The sequence below is a fragment of the Sarcophilus harrisii genome, chromosome 1 (genome assembly GCF_902635505.1).
Source record: "Sarcophilus harrisii chromosome 1, mSarHar1.11, whole genome shotgun sequence".
Lineage (NCBI taxonomy): Eukaryota > Metazoa > Chordata > Mammalia > Dasyuromorphia > Dasyuridae > Sarcophilus > Sarcophilus harrisii.
This window is the reverse complement of record NC_045426.1, coordinates 388,194,276-388,204,607: the sequence shown is the minus strand read 5'-3', so window position 1 is coordinate 388,204,607 and position 10,332 is coordinate 388,194,276. Positions and strand designations below refer to the sequence as shown.

General features: G+C 35.7%; 1 long non-coding RNA gene across 2 annotated transcripts in view; it reads right to left on the bottom strand.

Moving 5' to 3' along the window:
- Positions 1–226: 226 nt before the first annotated feature.
- The window catches only part of LOC100917303, a 161,158-nt gene continuing 151,052 nt past the window's right edge, over positions 227–10,332 (bottom strand). For both annotated transcript variants that reach the window (XR_001120454.2, XR_004230888.1), the window contains 2 exons: positions 1,366–1,428; positions 227–437 (listed from right to left, as the gene is read on the bottom strand). This is a non-coding gene — a long non-coding RNA (uncharacterized LOC100917303). The remainder of the gene's footprint in view (positions 438–1,365; positions 1,429–10,332) is intronic.

Genomic DNA, 10,332 nt, shown 5'->3' with positions numbered 1-10,332 from the left:
GTCAGGAAGATCTTATTTTTGAGTTGAAATCCAACTTCCGACACTAGATGTGTGACTCTGAAAAAGTCACAAAACCCCATTTGACTCAGTTTTCTCATCTATAAAATGAAATGAAGCAGGAAATGGCAAACCATTACAGTGGCTTTGCCAAGAAAACCCAAACTAGATCCTAAGAATCAGATGTGAATAAATCACAAAAACAGCAAAAATGAGAGGAATTTCCCTCTTTACTGCTTCTCACTTTCCAGACTTCACACTACCTTTCAGCTGGAGTCTTTCCTTAGAATTTCCATCAAAATCTGGAGACTCTTCACCTGGAACATTAATCCTCCATTTTGTAGCCTTTTCAATCTACCATATTCTTCTGCCATGCCAGTCTCCTTCTTCCATTGGTAAATTCTTTCTGGGGAATGATGTGGGTGTGGGGGGGTTGATTTCTGTTTCAAGAAAGAATATAAACAGCCAATCTTCATTCGTTTGATTGTTCAGACTTTCTGGACTTCAATAATATGCTCTTTTGGAGTTACCTTTATGTCCCATTAACCTGTCATTCAGCTCTCTTTTATGTGTTCTTTTCCTTCATTAGAATGTAAGGACTAACTTTTTGTTTATACTATAGACCTAGGGCCCGACATAAATTAAATGCTTAATAGACATTTTTTGCCTTACCTTGTCTAATAATAAATAATGGCAATACTTATATAATTATATAGATATGTGTATGTATGTATGTATATATGTATATTTTTTCATCTGATCTTCACTACCTTTTAAATGCTTTTCTTTTTTTTAACTATAATTTCATTAATGTAGGAAACACTTCATGAGGAAACTCCCTCTGAAGCTGCAAGAAGAATAACATATTAAAAGACAAATATATATATATACACACATATATTTCATTCAAATCCAATTTCTCCAAATTATAAGATTTTTAAAATTCACCATTTATGGAATACATTATGACCCTCCAAGCACATTATGTAAATTATAAACCCTGATAATGGTTTAAGAATAAATTCCCCCTTTAGCCAAAAAAAAAAAAAGTTGAAACAATTTCACTCTTTGGTGATACATGAAACTTTCACACAAATCATCCTTCAACACATTGTAGTTTTTCTATGGAATAATAGTTTCTGCCATTAGTCTTTGGATGGATAGGCAGAATGACATATCAGTGACATCTGAATATACTCGGGAATCTTGGTTTGGAAGTATTTATCTTATTGTCATTGAACATTTGAATAAATATTGCTCCCTTTCACCCATTTCCCTGCTTATATTTCCCTCTGCCATCAATAGATGAAGTTTCCCCAGGTCTCATGAGGTACTGTCATGGTATTGAATTCACACAGTCTTATTTACCTTCTCTTGGGTTCAGGTGCACGTGACACTTGGATCCTGATTGGGAATTCCTTGAGAAAATCCCTAAAAAGTCATATGACATTGAGTTGATCTCAATTTCTCAATCTAACTTCTAAGAAATAATTGTTATTACAACTGTCTTTCAAGATTCAGTAGTCATAAAATTTCCATGCTTATCTACTTTCTAGAACTGACAAATTACTCATAAGCCCAAGAACAGAAGAATACCTCAGAACTATTGTCAATGACAATTTTCCCAAACGTTGGCTGTCAAATGTTTGCCTGAGTCCTGTACTGCTACAAAAAATATCTTAATAGAACTGTTACTAAAATGAGCCTATCCTCTCTATAATAACAATTGAAATAAAAAACCTATCCTTTTCCCCCTTCTTATGATAATAAGAATTCTCCCTGTGTTAGAGGAAGATTTAGTTCATATCTATACAGATCTCTAAAAAGGGACAGAGCAGTAGGAATATAAGTCTGAATTTCTTTCCTAACCATTTGGTGCCCTGTGCAATAGGACAACAAGAAGTTCTTTTTCTGCTATATTCAAGAAAGGCTAGAGGACATGCCTCATGGCTGCTTGTCAGTGATTCACACCTACCCAAATTCACAGGCTGCCTTATCCTAAACATTCTAAACAAACAATATCAGGCTGGGAAAGAAGAGAGATAGCAAACACTAGTGTTTTAATTTCAAATAGTTCACCCCTCCCTTCCTTTTTTTTTTTTTTTTTTTTTTTTTTTGAGACAGTTGACAGACTGTTGTTTTCCCAATTTATTTACTCTACTAATTGGGTTACAAAATAAAATTAACAAGAACAGTAATAAATACCCTCTCCCAAGTCATGTAAGTTGTACTTTGCACCTAGATCCAAACATAACTTTAGGCTGTAATATAATTATATCTATGGACAAGAGAAAGGGTAGAGTTAACAGAACTAGGAAGGGCTTTGGAATTTCAGTCTTACACAACATAATTATTCTAACATGAAATATAATTAATGAAGAAAATGCCTCAGATGTGTGGGCTAGGAAGGCAAATATAACTATCCTTTATTGTGCCTTCAAGGTTAGAATTATTATAGCACTTATAATTTTATTATAATTACCCATAATGAGACTCCACACATGTGATACAGTCTACATGCTTTTGACAATAGAAGTTTTCAAAATGCCTCATTAAGTATTTTACTATATATTTATGTGGTTTTCCCTCCACCTCCTAGTTTGGGTAGCTATATAGTCCATGTAAAGGCATACATACATATTTTAATAAAAAATACTACCATCAAAGATCATAAAATGATTACAATGAATAGATATTAAGATGTCACAGCTGTATAACCTATTCCTTTTATGTACTCCCATGCTGAATTGTTTTATGACCTATCATAAACCTATTAAACTACTGGTAATAAAGGATTGTAATTAGTGATAAAACCTTGTTGCTTAGTGAGCCAAGACAGTCATCCTTACTTTGAATTTTATTGGAAGTAATCAAGACAAAACCTTCAGCAATGTCAAATAACAGTCAGGGGAACAAGGTTGTCCTTTTAGTAGGGACTGGTAACATTTAACCTTTAATGTAATTTTTAGTTTAGCTATATTTTGCCATTTGAAATGGGTTAACTATGAGGAGGGTGGTTTTGTTTCCAATAAAGGCATTCCACAAGAGTTCATTCAAAGACTCAGATAACGGTGAGCAAATTGACCCAAATCAGCCCAGAACAATTTGACTCCAGTTTCTGTTCTGCTTGGGGATTGTGTGTGGTACATGGAGAAATAGTGGCCCTATAACTTGTCTCTTGGCAGGATGCAACATGGACTATTGCAAAGGATAAATCCTCAGAACTAAGATGCAGTTGAACTGGAGCAATCTAGTTAAGAAGAAACCATGCAAAGAGCTGAACAAAATGTGTGACCTTTTCGGTTATCAAATCAAATTAACTTTTTTCCTAGTCGGACTGGGTTGAATGTGAACACAGCTTCCAGAGACACAAAGCCACTGCATTAATCTACACTGTACCATCCTTTCCCTCTTAACATTTGCACATTGGCCTTCCAGAATACATTAGTTGTGCCAACATGCTCAGAAGGTTGGCTCTTGATGTTCCCTTGTGAAAGATGACATTTCGCCCATCTTTAATGTAAATTTTCCATATCTTCACCTCAAAATTCTGGGTGGAGTAATTTTATCAGAGGATAAGAGACCAGCACATGTCTTTTACAGAACATCAAAAAGGTAGCGCATGTCTGTGTGTAAAACAGAAAATTGCAATCTAAATTCTAGAGGAATAGGAAGGCAAATCCCCAGCATTGTCCCTCAAACACATAAATGTGCTCTACCAGACCCATAAAAATAATTAGACAACCTTAGCTGGAGGCCTTCAAGTGCTTCACTTCATTTCTACAGTAAAACAGAAAGACTGTGCTTTAAGTGCTGAACAATTAACCCTCCCCTAATTCTCCCTCTATCTTGCAAACTAAAGAATACATCAAAGACAAGAGAACAGGTATCTTCTCTCTCATTCTTCACAACGTGGATTTATTTGTCCTAACTGGAGGACTTTTCAACCTATTGTGTTAGGCTTTTCACAGCCCTGAATTGAGCAATAGGGAAACTATAGTAACCAATAATCTGTTTTCCTTCAATAGAAACTATGTATCTTGGTGGATAACAAAGCCAGGGATAAACACTGAAAACCTCTGACAGGGTTTGGAGGGGGGAGATGGTGCTGTCTAAATGGAAGACACCAATGGTTAGCCCCCCACCAGCTAGACACCTTCCTATTGGGAGATGAAGGGCACTAGACTTTCTCAGTAAGCAGAGGATTTAGCTCCATTTAGTGGGGTTTAAAACACTGAGCTTGCAAAGTAATTAATTTAACATTAAATCGAAGGGTTGAAATTAAGTGCAAGAAATTGGTAGCGTATTCATTCAAGACAATAATGCAAGACAAAATGCATGCACAGCCAGATTGCACATGTTCTCCCAACCTAGGAGGGGCTAGAGTTAGCAATAGAACAGTTTTTTTTTTTTACATTGTTTGTATAATTCCACAGACATAACAAACACAGAGAACACATTAGCCATTCTCTGTGAAATTATAAATTGGAATTAAAACCAACAAATTCTCCACATACATGTCATTGTGGTAAAAATAATTTTACAAGACTCAACAGCTATAGGAAACCCAGCTCTCGAAACTGATCACTTTTTCCCACTAAATCAAAAAAAAAAAAAAAAAAAAAAAGTCGGTCCCCTCTCTCTCTCTCTCTCTCTCTCTCTCTCTCTCTCTCTCTCTCTCTCTCTCTCTCTCTCTCTCTCTCTCTCTCTCTCTCTCTCTCTCTCTATCTGTCTTTCTCTCTCTCTGTCTCTCTCTCTCTCTTCCTCTCTCCTTTATATATGTATATACATATGCACACATATATTATCTTAAATGTATACAGAATTTTATGGCTAAATACGAAAGCACTAGCAGTTGGTCATGCTTTAAGCTACTAGAAGAAAGTTAAGCTTCCACGTTGGCTAGCCGCGATATCAGCTCTAAGCTGACAAGTAATTAAACCGGCATATCTATAACAACTGTCATCTCTTATTTCTGTGCTACTTGGATGTAAACCAAAGGCGAGAAAGCCAAAAAAAAAAAAAAAAAAAAAAAAAAAAGAATTCACATTACTGGGCAACTGCTGAGCCTCTCCTGCTGAACAGTTTAGCAGACCTGGGCATTTAGAGGATTGTAGCAGAGATCAAAAGGGTCAGAGATCCCTTTACCAATTAACAGCAGGGAGAAGAACATCAAATAAGGTGTAAATTTTAGCTCTGCAGTTTTGAGTAAGCCAAGCATGAAATGCATTCTAATGCTCCTGAGTAGCTGCAGCTTTGAGCCATCAGTGATGTCACTGTTGCACTAAAAGGAAGCTTAATCGCACTTAGAGTGGCATGTAGCAATCCTGCCCAGCTAGGTGCTAAAGCCTGCTGTTTCTTGTCTTTTTTGATAACACATGGGAATTTCCATCTCTTATTCTACTGGAAAAAGCAAAGTACTCCACAATAAGAAAAACAGGGGAAAGGGAAGAAAAAAGGGAAGGGAAGAAAGAAGAGAAGGGAAGAAGGGAAGAAAAGGGAAGGGAAGAAGGGAAGGGAAGGGAAAAAAAGAAGGGAGGGAAGGGAAGGGAAAAGGGTATGGAAGAAAGGGAAAGGAAGGGAAGGGAAGGGAAAGGAAGGGAATTGAAATGAGAAGGGAAAGAAAGGAAGAAGGGAAGGGAAAGAAAGAGAAGGGAAGAGGAGTGATAAAGGAAAGGAAGGGAAGAGAAGGAAGAAGGGAAGGGAGGGGGAGAAAAAGGGAAAGGAAGGGGAAGAAAAAGAGAAGGGAGAAAGGGAAGGGACACAGAGAAGAAAGAAAGAAGGAAAGAAGGAAGGAAGGAAGGAAGGAAAGAAGGAAGGAAGGAAGGAAGGAAGGAAGGAAGGAAGGAAGGAAGGAAGGAAGGAAGGAAGGAAGGAAGGAAAATCAGATCTTTTGGGGATGCTTACATATATTTACATATATTTAATTTGAAGCATTTGAAAATAACGTTATGGGGACTAGTAACACTTAAATCTGGATTGCCCTGTACTTTCCAAGATAAACAAGTAATTATGCCTATCCATTTTGGCAGTGTAATAATGGAAAATCCAGATTAGGTCAAGAGCCTGCCTGCATAGGAGAAGAAATGATTTGAGGTGAAGGTTCCATTCACAAATACACAATGACATCCCTGCACTGTTATCCCCTGCTTTCCATTAGTGGAGACATACTCAGCAAAGAAAAGTTGCAACTCTAATATCCTTAAAGAAGAAAGAAGAAAGTTTAAAATCACCAAACTTGCCTGTTCACTATATAATACACACACACACACACACACACACACACACATATATATACACACACACAAAACACAACACAAACATACAATTTTGAAAGTTTTAAAATAAAACAATTATATTGCCTGAGACTGTAATAGACTAAAATACAAGAAATTGGAAAAAAAAAATTTTTCAGTGAAAAATATTTCCTTAATTATTTTTCTTTTAACAATCATTTTCTTTTTTTTTTTTTTTTTTTTTTTGGTTATAAGCTTTTCAGTACTTTAGATTTTGTTGATTTCTAGATGCCCAGCAATTTTAAATAACCATCTCTATTTTAAGTCGGATATGTGCATACTATTTATTCTTTTCCAGATGAGAAGTGTGATAAGCAAATAATTAAATTGAAGAAATAGCATAAATTAAAGTGGCCAGGCCCCTGTACATTTCCCATTTTCAAGGCTGCATTCTTAAAGAAACGCTGTGTGACAGCATTCAAACCCAACCTTCAAATTTTCTGGCTTAAATTTTATGTTGTTTTTCCTGTACTACACTTTATTCCATTTCATCAAATGGAATGTTTTATGTTCTCCAGCATAACGAATTATTTGTGCTGGATTTATTTCAGTGAAGTCCCATTCTCATTTGGGTTTCAAGAGAGTAAGTCCCTAGGTTTCTAAACATTATGAAAACAACTAGATCTGAGAGACATTCTCTCCACAACAAAGGGAAACTAGTGACCAGCACAGATACATTGTCTTTTGAACAACAAGTCAATGCAGACAGAAGTAAATGACAGTTAATTACAAATTACATTCTGGTCGGGGCTGGGAAGGCCTCTTGGCTGGAATAATAATCAGGCCCTCGGGCGCTCACCTGCCTGCAAACGAACATACGGAGACACAGGCTGGGGTGCTATACAAGTTTCAAAACAAGCTGCTAAACACAAAAGCTTATTGGATTACAGAGATTTAGGGGAAAGCATTCAGATCTCTGGCAGCAACTCTAGTACTAGTTTGAAGGGATTTCTAAAGGAAGAATTGCCACTCACTGTACATTTTTGAATACCATTCTCAGTTTTGAAGGAAGGGAATCGGTTCACTTGTTTTTGAACATCAGAAAAACTTTCCCTATTACAAGTGCAGTTTAGGAAACATGGCGGCGCAGTAGGTCCATTGTAAGTAGGAGACCTATACTCATTTCAAATGAGAGAAATACTGCTGCCATTATTTTAGTTCAATTAACAAATGGAGAGATTTAAACCGTCAACAAGGCTGAAAGTATAATTTTTTAAAATATTCATTGTTGGGCTAATGCATTCTTTTGTGGGCATTCATAGAAAATTGAGTTTTGGAATCATATGTTATATTTGTTTTATTTTTAAAGTTGAATTTTAATTCTTTGTATTTGCAAAAATAAGACAATGTCTAAATTAATTAATGTCAGTGTTAGTGCATTGAAAAGACCTTGGCTTTTGTAATTCACTAAAGCAATTTCTATTCATTTAGTTGAGCTAAGTGCTTATTGTTAAAGACAAAAGGCCCAACAGTTTGACATTGAGCTCATTATGTATGTTTAAAACATTCTGCAATTCAAGGCCACACCACATGCAATAAAGAAGAAGCTGGTGGGTTCTGGGATTAAAATTCAGACCACACAGTTCTCCTCAATAACTTTCCATTTAGACCTGATTAAAACTTCAAAACAAAGCTGAGTAGAAACATCAGTAGGAAGGATTTTTTTGTTGTTGTTGTTGTTAATTGATGGGGGTGATCAGTAAACTATGATGAGTTTAATGGGACTATCTGGGTCAGCCTAGTAAACCTAGACTACATAAACCCTTTTCTCATTTTCAAAATTACTTGAAGTTCTTTTCAAGGGTTTGTAAAAATTCATTCAAGATTGAGTCTTACTCTGAGGGGCATATAATTTCAGAAAATGAATGTCTTTTTCGCAAGAGTATTTTTAGTGATATATCCTAAACAAAAACCTTTCTATTATATTATATATTATACTAGACCTTAGGGTGTGCTATTTCCATTTCATTCTTATGTATTTCTCAGCTCTGGTGTAGCATTTGACCAACTAAGACTCATGCTGATGCAGTGTATCAATAAAAGTTGTCTTTCTGATATACAAAATCTAGCAAAATCTTCACATTTATCCCAATAATCAAGGGGAAAAAAGAACTCTGATTATTCAGTATTTCAGAAAGTTTCATAGATCATTCAAAGTTTTCAAGGTTTTGAAACCTAATCATCTAGTAGAGTTAGTTAGGTTTGCCAGAGTAAGCTTAAAGTATTTCTTTGATCACAGAGGAGTACAGTATGGGTACTGTATTTTTACAGATAAATACAATAGCAAAATTTGGAACCTCACAGAAATCCATATGTCAACTCCGTGTCCCATTTGTCACAACCCTTTTCTGTAAATGTTATAATTTTTAAAAGCTATAATTTCACCTTTAAAACAACAACTTTTTCCAAGTTTGTATTTTCCTTCAGAATGAACAAGGAAGAAACGTGTGGGTCAAATGTTATAATTTTTAAAAGCTATAATTTCACCTTTAAAACAACAACTTTTTCCAAGTTTGTATTTTCCTTCAAAATGAACAAGAAAGAAACGTGTGGGTCCTTAGCATATTTATATCATATACTGTTTAAATTCATTTTGGAAAGCATAGCTATCACTGCCCTTTTTGGTGTTCAGATATCCTGTTAAAATAAGACTAATCTTTCTGAGTCTTGACTTGGGGGACACTTGTAAGAGCTAGACCTTTAAAATTAGGTAGAAAAATAGCTTCATTCACTAGGAGTGAGGAAATGGGCCTTCCTTATCAGTGGTAGAGTGATTCTGACTGTACTGACAATGACATGAGTAATCCATCATGTCATCAGCCCTGTGACGGATGTGCCCCGCACCTCATCTCGGTATGTGTGCAGAGAGGACTATGTAGCAAGCCAGGAGGCAAGTAACACTTAACCCCTGCAAGCTTCGTGTTCCTGCTGTGTTTCAGACAACCTCTGTCATGTATGAAAAGCCTAAAGAATGACAGTAAATCTATACAGACCTGCACAATCTACCATCATGACAAGTACACACCATGTAGCCTTATAACACTATTAAACTGTATCATGACAGGCATGTAAGACAAGGCCTTTATTATGGGCTTTGTTGATCCATTTAAGAAGTCTTCAGAAATATTGCTCCTCCTCTTTCTTGGGAGAATGGGAGGCTCAGAAGAAAAGTTTCAAGGGAATGAATTTTACCTTGACAATTGATTACCTTTCATATATTATTCTGGCACTGCTAATGACTCTACTACTATCTCCAATTAACAGAGGATTTTTGCAGATTCCATTTCTAGGACAATTATTTCATCTCTCTAAAGTGGTGGAATTTTATGGCTATATGTCTGCTACCACCAAAGTGTCAAAGAAGCTGTTCAATGTTATAAGTAATTATTATAATTATGAGTTAAAAGTAATTTGCATGTATTTTAAAGTGAATTCTTAGAGTTCTGTGTGAAAGGCAATGCTATAGTGGAAAGGACATTTATTATGGGCTTAAAATTTAAAGGAAGTTTTAAGGTATCCTGTTTATCTATTCTTCACCTTCTTGACCTTAAGCAAATCACTTCTCTGTGAGCCTCAATCTCTTTATCTATAAAATAAGGAGATGAGACTAGTTAATAATCTTACAGAACTTTCCTGATCTAAATCCTATAATTTTGTGGAATACAATGGTGGAGCTGGAAGGAGCCTTAGATACCATCTAGGCCACCCTTCTCATTTCACAGATGAAGAAATTGAGAGGTAGACAGGAAATGTGAACCTCTTAGTCTATTGTTCTTGGGGAAATGTTAATACATCATCATCTTACCTGAAAAAAAGGTTGAAATTATTCCAATCAGACAGCCAAAAATTATACATGTAACTTTGAACAGTACAATAGGCCCATATAACATTTTATTGAATAATTAAAAGATGAAGTTATTTATTCTGACAGACATGAAAGAAAAGGTTCTTGTAACTTCCCAGTTGTGCGTTTTATTGTACTGACCCCAGTGTGTTTTAGTCATAGAACAATAACCATTTCTTATTTTTTTAAAACAAG